General features: G+C 40.9%; 1 pseudogene; it reads left to right on the plus strand.

Moving 5' to 3' along the window:
• Positions 1–2,210: 2,210 nt before the first annotated feature.
• Positions 2,211–6,903, plus strand: LOC117095898 (annotated as a pseudogene).
• Positions 6,904–10,411: the final 3,508 nt, after the last annotated feature.

The following is a 10,411-nucleotide window of genomic DNA, read 5'->3' on the forward strand; positions in this document are numbered from 1 at the left end:
GAAAGTGTTAAAATATGAGACAATAACTTAGGTCCCCTCCCCATCACACACATTCTTCTTTCTGGCATTCATCACAATTATGCTGATGGATTTAAAATCTCCCTCTGAACTGGGTGCAGTGGCTCAGGAGTTCCAGACCAGCCTGGCCAACATGGTGAAACCCCATCTCTACTAAAAATACAAAAATTAGCTAGACGTGGTGGTGCAATCCTGTAATGCCAGCTACTCGGAAGGCTGAGGCAGGAGAATTGCTTGAATCCAGGAGGCAGAGGTTGCAGTGAGCTGAGATTACACCATTGCACTCCAGCCTGAGTGACAAGAACAAAACTCTGTCTCCAAAAAAAAAAAAAAAATTGTCTCTTGCCACTAGCATGAAGGTCCCATGAGAAGAAAAATGGAAACTCTTGCTCATAACAGTGCCCCAAATGCCCAGCACGGTGTAGCTCTAGGGCAGTTAGTTGATAGTGGACACTGCTGGTTGGAGGGCCCAGCTGGCCCTCCCAGCTGCCTTCTCCCTGGTCACATTCCGTTATAGAGAACAGAATAGTTTCTTGCCTTTCCAGAGTCCCTCTTAGTGGGGATTGGCCAAGTGACATTGTCCTGCCCCGGGAGACATAAGTGGAAGTTGGCTGAAAAGTTTCTAGCCATGGTGTGCTGGGACGATTTGAAGCAGGACATGACAGCTGACCGTCCATTGTTCGGGAATTCTGCAAGTTGGTTGTTCAACACATTCAGTACTTTAAAATATTAAATAATATAAACTCGCAAATTAAAAAATGCATTAGACCAGTTGCAGTGGCCCACATCTAACACATTGGAAGCCTGAGGCAGGAAGATCACTTGAGCCCAGGAGTTCAAGACCAGCTTAGGAAAAAAGGAAGACCCTGTCTCTACAAACAATTTTAAAATTAGCTACGCATGGTGGTGTGTGCATGCAATCCTAGCCACTCAGGAGGCTGAGATGGGAGGATCACTTGAGCCATCTGTTCAAGGCTCCAATGAGCTATGATAGTGCCACTGCACTCTAGCCTGGGTGACAGAGCCAGAACTTGTCTCAGAAATAAACATATTTCATATATTAATAAATTTATAATTAATGTATATATATACACATTTATGTATTATAATTATATATTTAGACATAAATATCTATTTCTTGTTTTATTTATTTATTTATTTATTTTGAGATGGAGTTTAACCCTTGTCACCCAGGCTGGAGTGCAATGACACAATCTGGGCTCACCACAACCTCCACCTCCTGGGTTCAAGTGATTTTCCTGCTTCAATCTCCTGAGTAGCTGGGATTACAGGCACGTACCACCATGCCTGGCTAATTTTTGTATCTTTAGTAGAGATGGGATTTCTCCATGTTGGTCAGGCTAGTCTTGAACTCCTGACCTCAGGTGATCTGCCCACCTCAGCCTCCCAAATTGCTGGGATTACAAATGTAAGCCACTGTGCACAGCCTATATGATATATTTATATATTATAATTATGTATATTAGTTTTATATAATTATATACAAATATAAACATGAAAACTTTCCTCGCCTTCTCTTGTTTCTATCTACAGTCAGTCCCACGACTTCAAATACTATCTACATGTAATAATTGTAAATGTATATTATATATATATATATTTGTTGTTTTGTTGTTGTTGTCGTTGTTGTTGTTGAAACGGAGTCTCGCCCTGTCACCAGACTGGAGTGCAATGGCGCAGTCTCAGCTCACTGCAACCTCTGACTCCCAGTTCAAGCGATTCTCCTGCCTCAGCCTCCCAAGTAGCTGGGCTTATAAGCGCCCACCACCACGCCCAGCTAATTTTTGTATTTTTAGTAGAGACAGGGTTTTGCCATGTTGGTTAGGTTGGCTTCGAACTCCTGATCTTAACTGATCGCCCACCTCAGCCACCTTTTAAAGCACTGGGAATGCAGGCGTGAGCCACCTTGGCCAAAATATTTTTCTGTTTCCAAACATTTTACATGAGAGCAAAGCAGAGAATAAATCATCTGACACTCTACTGTAAAAAAAAATCTTTGTGCCTCTCTTCTTTTCACCTTTCCTAAGTGTACATATTACCGAAATGTCTTTAGGTTGAGGTCCCCCCGTGAAAACTTTACAGGGTGTTGTGTCCTCAGCCACCCTCCTGTCTTTTCCTAGTCCTGGCATTTTAGAACTGTCTGGTGATGACCCAGGATACGCATTGTGGCCATGTCTATTGGAGGGTCTAGTGAGTATCAGCCCCGGGGTCATCTCATCCCCAAGGACAGCCTGAGGTAGGGGGTAGAGTCTCTCAGGGGAGCAGCTGGATGCTCTTGGCCTTAGAGGAATCTCCTGGTATATTTTCATCTAAAATGGTGACCCCTTAGGGTTATTAAAATTTTAGGACATTAAAATGAATGGACAATACAATGTAATGTCATTAAAACTAGGTCATTAAAACTGTTCCTCCAGCTGGGGTTTTTATTCCTCGGAGACACATTGACGGTCTGCCAATGGGATGCTGATATTGAGAGGAAAAGGCAGAAATGATTTCTGTTCTCTAGATTGTCTCAGGCTTGTGAAGAGAGAAAAACTGTCCCAAAGGACAAGGAAAACCCACCCCAGAGAGGATGTGCAAGAACCTGAATATGAAAATGCACTTAAGGCACACAGAAGGACAAAGAGCAGTGCCAGTGCCTCCTAGGTGGTCACTGAGTGCTTTACTGAACAGGATGAGTGTCCCGACAGATAAAATGGCCTGCCGTGACACTTAGAAAGGTCTGAGTTGGAGTCAGCACTGCCTCTCCCTGAGTTTGTTATCTTGAAAAGGCTTGTCCGCTTATTTGAGTTTCAGTTTTTCATTGACGGTAAGATACATTTTGTCAGTACAGCTTGAAAGATAAAAATACTATTTCCAAAGAGGCAAGGTAAAATGATGCACTTTATTTGCTAATGATTTACAAAGATTCACCAAAATGTCAGTTCCCCTCTTGTAGCATGGTGAAGAATTTATGACAGTGGACACATCTGTATCCTCTTATCTGGATATCTGAGGGGTTTTTTTTTTGGTGTTTTTTTTTTTTTTTTTTTTGGTTTGTTTTTTTGGAGACACTGTCTTGCTCTGTAGCCTGGCTGGAGTGCAGTGGTGCCATCTCTGCTTAGTGCAACCCCTGCCTCCTGGGGTCAAGTGATTCTCCTGCGTCAGCCTCCAGAGTTACTGGGATTATAGGCACCCACCACCACACCCAGCTAATTTTGTATTTTTAGTAAACACGGGGTTTTAGGCCTGGCACGGTGGCTCATTTCTGTAATCCTAGCACTTTGGAAGGCCAAGGTGTGCAGATCACAAGGTCAGGAGTTCCAGAGCTGCCTGGCCAACACGGTGAAAAAATGTCTCTACCACAAATACAAAAAAATTAGCTGAGCATGGTGGCAGGCACCTGTAATCCTAGCTACTCAGGAGGCTGAGGCAAGAGAATTTCTTGAACCAGGGAGGTGAGGTTTGCAGTGAGCCAAGATCTTGCCACTGCACCCCAGCCCAAGTGACAATGGAAGACTCCATCTCAAAAAACAAACAACAGCAAAAAGGCGGGGTTTTGCCATGTTGGCCAGGCTGGTCTCAACCTCCTGACCTCAGGTGATCACCCATCTCAGCCTCCCAAGGTGCTGGGATTACAGGCCTGAGCTACCATGCCTGGCCCACTCTATTTTCTTTTTAGTCCCTAAATTTTAATATGTTTGAGTTTGTCTGTTCCTTTATCACTGTTTTCTTACACAAAAGAAATTCTGCCTAATCCTTCATAAAAAAAAAATCTTCCTGTGACTTCTGAAAGTGTTCTGGTTTTATCTTTCATATTTGAATATATAATAAGTTGATTGCGGTTCATGGAATAGAGAAGAATGCAATGCATTTTCCCAAGTAGATGCCAGCTTGGTTTGCCTCATATTTTAAAGCGCATGTGATTTCTTTTTCTATTCTACAGTGCCTACTCTATCTTTCATCAACTTTCCATATAAATGCTGGGTCATTAAGACTTTTTTTTCCCCTTGATCTGCTTGCTCATCTCTCTGCTAATGCTGTGCTGTCCTGAGTATTTTCGTTTGAAAATCTTAGAAGTATGTTAGACAAGCCATCACTCTTTTTTTAGGTGACAAAAAAGCATTAGATATTTGTCATTTTTACTACGTATGAAAAAGTAGTTTTTCTTGCCTGAAACAACCTGATTTGGGAATTTATGTGATTTCATAGGAATAGCATCTGGAAGTGGTGACATTAATATCATTTTAAAAAATGTGTGTCGTATTTCCCCTTATTCCTTTCTGCCTTGACATTGTGCAATAGAAATTTTTAAAGTTGTTGTATTAGTGTTGTTAAATATCAATTATTGGTTTATTTACTACTTAATTAAATTTAATGAGCCTACTCTGTCTTGGTGTAATCACATATAATGGGCTCAAGTCCCCAGGTAACAAGTGACAGCACATGTAAAATATTGTCTACCAGGGAAACTCATTGAACACTTAGTGTTCAGACTGTGTTTTGGTGTCTGGTTCCCTAAGCACCACTGCAGTGACACAAAATAATAGACCTTCAGCAGAAAAAGTTTTGGCAAATATATTGCATAAGCCATTTAGATGCAGTGGGTCATTTTTATTACTTGGGTTGGTGGAATGCCTTTCAAAATGTAAGTTACTAATACAAAGATGGAACTTTGCGAGCAGGTGTTTTTAAGAATCAGTAGTCTCAGGACTGATAATATTAACTCCCTTATGCACATCAGGTAGGACTTTAGTATGACAGATACTAGAAACGTACAAAGTGAAGTTAAAAGGTAACTCCTAGCAGCACATCTTACTCCCTGGATTCTCTAATGAGATTGGTGTTTCTACTTTGCTGTTACCTTTTTGAAGAGTTCAATTCCAGCATTAGTACTGCTGTGTGGGAGGGAGTATGTGTGAACAGAGTAAGAGTTGTGACAATCAAGTCATAGAATAAATGCTTGAAAATTTTAGAATCATGTAAACAGCTTATGGATTGAGTATAGATTCCCAGTGCTGTCAGTCTCACCCATCCTTCTATCCACATGTGTGGAATGTTCTAGGACTCCATGGCTTTTGAGGATGTGGCTGTGAACTTTACCCAGGAGGAATGGGCTTTGTTAGATTCTTCTCAGAAGAATCTCTATGGAGAAGTGAGGCAGGAAACCTGCAGGAACCTGGCTTCTGTAGGTGAGAATGACAACACATTTCACTTAATTACAGAAGTATTTCCCATCATCAGTGTGTTTGTGATTTGGAATGTGGCAAGGGAATGATTTGTTGAAGAAACCAGGCATGGGCACTGTGTACAACGAACATGAAATCTAGTAATGTTTCTGTAGTTTGTAATAATTCATGATAATTTTGTGGGTCTGCATTTTAGGAAACTAATGGAAAGACCAGAATATTGAAGATTGCTTTGAAAAACCTGGAAAAGATATAAGATAATTTGCACTGAGAAGAGGAAATAAAGTCCTCTTAAGGAATCTTAGCAAGTCATGAACTTAACAGCAAGCAATCAAAACAAATAAGAGTCACTTGAAATTTATTTTTTTTAGAAAAATTTCACCCAAATGTAACGTACTTCAGTGTAGCAGTCAGTGTTAGGAAAACAGTTTACTTGAAAATAGCACTACACAATTGTGTATATGAATGTTACTAATTTGATCATAGTCATGTAGGTGGTAGCTGTGTTTTCAGTGGTAAACCATTTACTTTCAAATAATTCAATCATGGCCAAAAAAATAATAATAATGCATTTTCCTTGGTATTGGTAGCAGTGTAAGTCCAAGACCTATTAATAAGTAGAAAGTTATTAAACCAACCAATAGTAATGTACTTGTTTTTTTTTTTTTTTTTTTTTTTACAGAAATCATGTGTTACAGAGACTGTGTGAAAGCAAAGAAGGTAGACAGTATGGACAAGTTGTCAGACAAATTCCAAATCTTGATCTGAATGAGAACATTTCTACTGGATTAAAACAATGTGAATGCAGTGTTTGTGGAAATGTCTTTGTACATCATTCCCTCCTAAATAGGCACATCCTAGCTCACTCAGGATACAAACCATATGGAGAGAAGCAATATAAATGTGAACAATGTGGGAAATTCTTCGTTTCTGTTCCAGTTGTTAGAAGACACATGATAATGCACAGTGGAATTCCAGTTATAAATGTACAATATGTGGGAAAGCATTTTATTTTCTCAATTCATTTGAAAGACATCAGAGAACTCACACAGGAGAAAAACCCTATAAATGTAAAGAATGTGGTAAAGCGTTCACTGTTTCCGGTTATTGTCTAATACATGAACGAACTCACACTGGAGAGAAACCCTAGGAATGTAAGGAATATGGGAAAACTTTCAGATTTTCTTGTTATTTTAAGACGAGTGAAAGGACTCACACTGGAGAAAGACCCTATAAATGTACCAAATGTGATAAAGCCTTCAGCTGTTCCACTTCCCTTCGTTGTCATGGAAGCATTCATACTGGAGAGAGACCCTATGAATGTAAACAATGTGGCAAAGCCTTTAGTCCTTTGAGTTCCCTTTGTAACCATACAAGTACTCATACTGGAGAGAAAGCCTGTGAATGTAAACAATGTGACCAAGCCTTCAGTCATCTCAGTTCCTTTCACCTCCACGAAAGAATTCATACTGGAGAAAAACCCTATGAATGTAAGAGATGCGGTAAAGGCTACACTCGTTCCAGTCATTTTACTCACCATGAAAAAAGTCATGCTATAGAGGCTGGGTGTAATGACTCAGCCTATAATCCCAGCACTTTGGGAGGCCAAAATGTGTGTATTGCTTGAGCCCAGGAGTTCATACCTAGCCCGGATTAAAACAATGTGAAACAACCTGGGCAACATGGTGAAACCCTGGCTCTAGAAAAAATAAAATAATGCCAGGCATGTTGGCTCATGCCAGCTACTCGGGAGGCTGAGGCAGGAGAAGGGTGTGAACCTGGGAGGTGGAGCTTGCAGTGAGCTGAGATCGCCCCACCGCACGCCAGCCTGGGCGACAGAGTGAGACTCCGTCTCAAAAAAAAAAAAGAAAAGAAAAGAAAAGAATTAACTGGGCATGGTGGCACATTTCAGTTGTCTTAGTTCTTTTTCAAGGACATAAAAAGCCATGGGGGGTGGGGGAAAGCCCTGTGCATGCAGATCACGAGGTCAGGAGATCGAGACCATCCTGGCCAATATGGTGCAACTTTGTTTCTACTAAAAATACAAAAATTAGCTGGGTGTGGTAGCATATGGTTGTAATCCTAGCTACTCAGGAGGCTGAGGCAGGAGAATCGCTTGAACCCAGGATGTGGAGGTTGCAGTGAGCCAAGATTGTGCCACTACACTCCAGCCTGGTGACAGAGTGAGACTCCATCTCAAAAATAAAGAAAATAAATAAATAAATAAAGCCCCTTGAATGTAAGAAATGTGGTAAAACTTTTACTCTTTCCCATTCCCTCATAAACATGAAAGGGCTCACACTGCACAGAAACCTTAAGAATGTAGGAAATGTGGTCAAGCCTTCAGATTTTCCTGTTTTTAAAGATTTGGGAGGACTCAGAGTGGAGAAAAGCCTTTTGAATCTAAATTTGTGGTAAGGCCTTCAGTTGTGTTAGTTCCATTTGAAGACATCAGCTCATTCCTGAGAAAAACCCTATGAATGTCCAGAATGTGGGAATGTTTCATTTCTCTCATACCCACTCAAGGACATATGAAAATGCACACTGTAGCTGGCTGGACCTTGTAAATACAAGAACGTACACAGGATTAAAACTCTAATAGCTTAGAAAGTGCAAGAATATTTCCAGTTTTAACATTTACTTGAAAAGTCACGTGAAAATTCCCACAGGAAAGAAGTTCTGTAAGTGAAGCTTTTCTAATTTGGAAAGCCTGATGCAAATTAATTATGGTGCAGTGCTTGAAAAAAATGTATGAAATGTTACACAAGTTACAAGTATATTGTTTTTATCAGTGGCTCATTCTTAAAGAGTCTTGAGTATGCATTTCACCTTGTTTTGCAGGGAAACCTTGAGGTGAGAGTTCTGTAAATGCTCTTTAAGCAGTAGTACTTGAGTTTCATAGATAATGATACTAAGTTTGTTGGTAGAATTTTTGTCTATTCATTTGATAAGGTGCTGGATTCATGGTTGAATTTTAATGTTTTTCTAATATGTAGGTAAGTTTAATTTTTTTATTTCATTTTTTTTTTTTGAGATGGAATCTCACTGTGTTGCCCAGGCTGGAGTGCAGTGGTGCAATCTCGGCTCACTGCAACCTCTGCCTCCTGGGTTTAAGTGATTCTCCTGCCTCAGCCTCCCAAGTAGCTGGGACTACAGGTGCCCACCACTACGTCCAGGTAATTCTTTGTATTTTTAGTAGAGACAGGGTTTTGCCATGTTGGCTAGGCTGGTCTTGAACTCCTGGCCTCATGATTTGCCCACTTCAGCCTCCCAACGTGCTGGGATTACAGACATGAGCCACTGCACGCGGTAAGTTTCATTTGTATGTATTGTCCTGTGATTAACGGACCAGTGAATAATGATTGTGAATTGTTGGGATTGTCTTACTAGCCTCATATGGCAAATTTTGATTATCCCTTGTTCATTATACACATTCCACCTTTCTTTATTAAAAGAAAAACTACTCTTGATATAAAGATGTTTATTTTTTGCTAATAATGAGTTGGTATTAATTCCTAAGTACATAAATTTTACCATAGAGTATCAACTCGTGAGTTCTTTGCATTTGTTGCCTTTATTCTTTATTATTTCTGTCTATTATTTGGATCATTCACTTTGAATGAAGGAGAGAGGACTGTGATAGGACAATATGTTGTAACCAATCTGAGGGAGGAAGCATTCAATCTCTCAGTCACATATGATAGCGTTGGGCTTTTCATCGATGCCTTTCTTATTGTAGTAGATAGTATTGCACCATTATGATATGATAGTTTATATATTGTATTTTAGAGTATTACGGTCTTACCAGTCAGTGTCACGTGATTCAGTTCCCTACCAGCCAATAGACAAACCAATCACATACTCCTGTAGGAATAAAGGAACATCCTCAGCCGGGTGCAGTGGATCACGCCTGTAATCCCAGCACTTAGGGTGGCCGAGGCCGGTGAATCATGAGATCGGGAGATTGAGACCATCCTGGCTAACACGGTGAAACCCCGTCTCTACTAAAATTACAAAAAATTAGCCATGCGTGGTGGTGGGTGCCAGTAGTCCCAGCTTCTAGAAAGGCTGAGGCAGGAGAATGGTGTAAACCCAGGAGACGGAGCTTGCAGTGAGCCAAAATCACACCATTGTGCTCCGGGAAGGGTGAGTGAGATTCTGTCTCAAAAAAAAAAAAAAAAAAAAAGGAACATCCTCACCTTTTTAAAGCTATACCACTCTCTGCTCCTAAATTAATCCCTGTTTGGGCCTGTGGGAGCTTACACCATCCTCCTATATGTAATTAATAACTGATGTCTGACTTAAATCTGTTTAGTAATTGATGTCATGTGTTTAACGGTGCCAGTAAATGTAGGGTGCTCATTCCTTCCTCACCAGTGGGGTGCATGAGACACTATTGAAATAATTGGCAACACAAATGGAATGGACCAGCCCTCATGAAGGACACCTGCTCAACTTGACCTACCTGCTGTTGGCTGACAGTTCCGTAACACATTAGCAGCCGCCTGAGTCAGAACTGTGAGCTGACGATGGGCCTTCCTTTTGGTCTACACAACATTTTGTGGTCTTCAGGTGTTGTCATCTTCTCCCACACTAAACTGCTCTCATCTCCTAGACGTGAATGTTTACTTGCACCCCAGCATGACATTTGGCCTGTGCTTAGCAGGCAGTTTTGAGACCCTGGCTTATTAATGCACAAAAGCACAGCACATAAGCCGACATTTAAGTCCTAATTAGCAAGGATCAGGCTGTATCTCTGTAGTCCCTGCATCTACTCTGGTCACCATCTCTGTATGCTTAGGGCAGCCATGTGAACATTATTAATTATTGTACACTCCAAGACAATAGTTATTATGTAGGCAGAAGTAGTGGCTTTGTTTGTTTCTTGTGCTGCTACTCCCCGTGCCGCTGTCCCCTACACCCTTCTGATGAGGTGTACATCTATGGTGCCTCATGGTTCAGTCACGGATGAGTAAAGAAAATGGGAAGAAAGAGTTTGATATTAGCCCCCATCAAAGCATATGAAGAAGAGTCTCAGCTGCTTTCATTGAAAAATTCCTAGCGAGTGTGTGGGCTTTTCTTATCACTGCTGCTTATCAGCATGCCAAAAGTCAAATCTTTGGACTGCAAGTCTTGCCAGCCTTATACATAATGCCCTTACTACAGATAGAGCTAACCCCAGGAAGATGGAGTGACAGTCTCTG

The sequence above is a fragment of the Trachypithecus francoisi genome, unplaced genomic scaffold (genome assembly GCF_009764315.1).
Source record: "Trachypithecus francoisi isolate TF-2019V2 unplaced genomic scaffold, Tfra_2.0 Contig01440, whole genome shotgun sequence".
NCBI lineage: Eukaryota > Metazoa > Chordata > Mammalia > Primates > Cercopithecidae > Trachypithecus > Trachypithecus francoisi.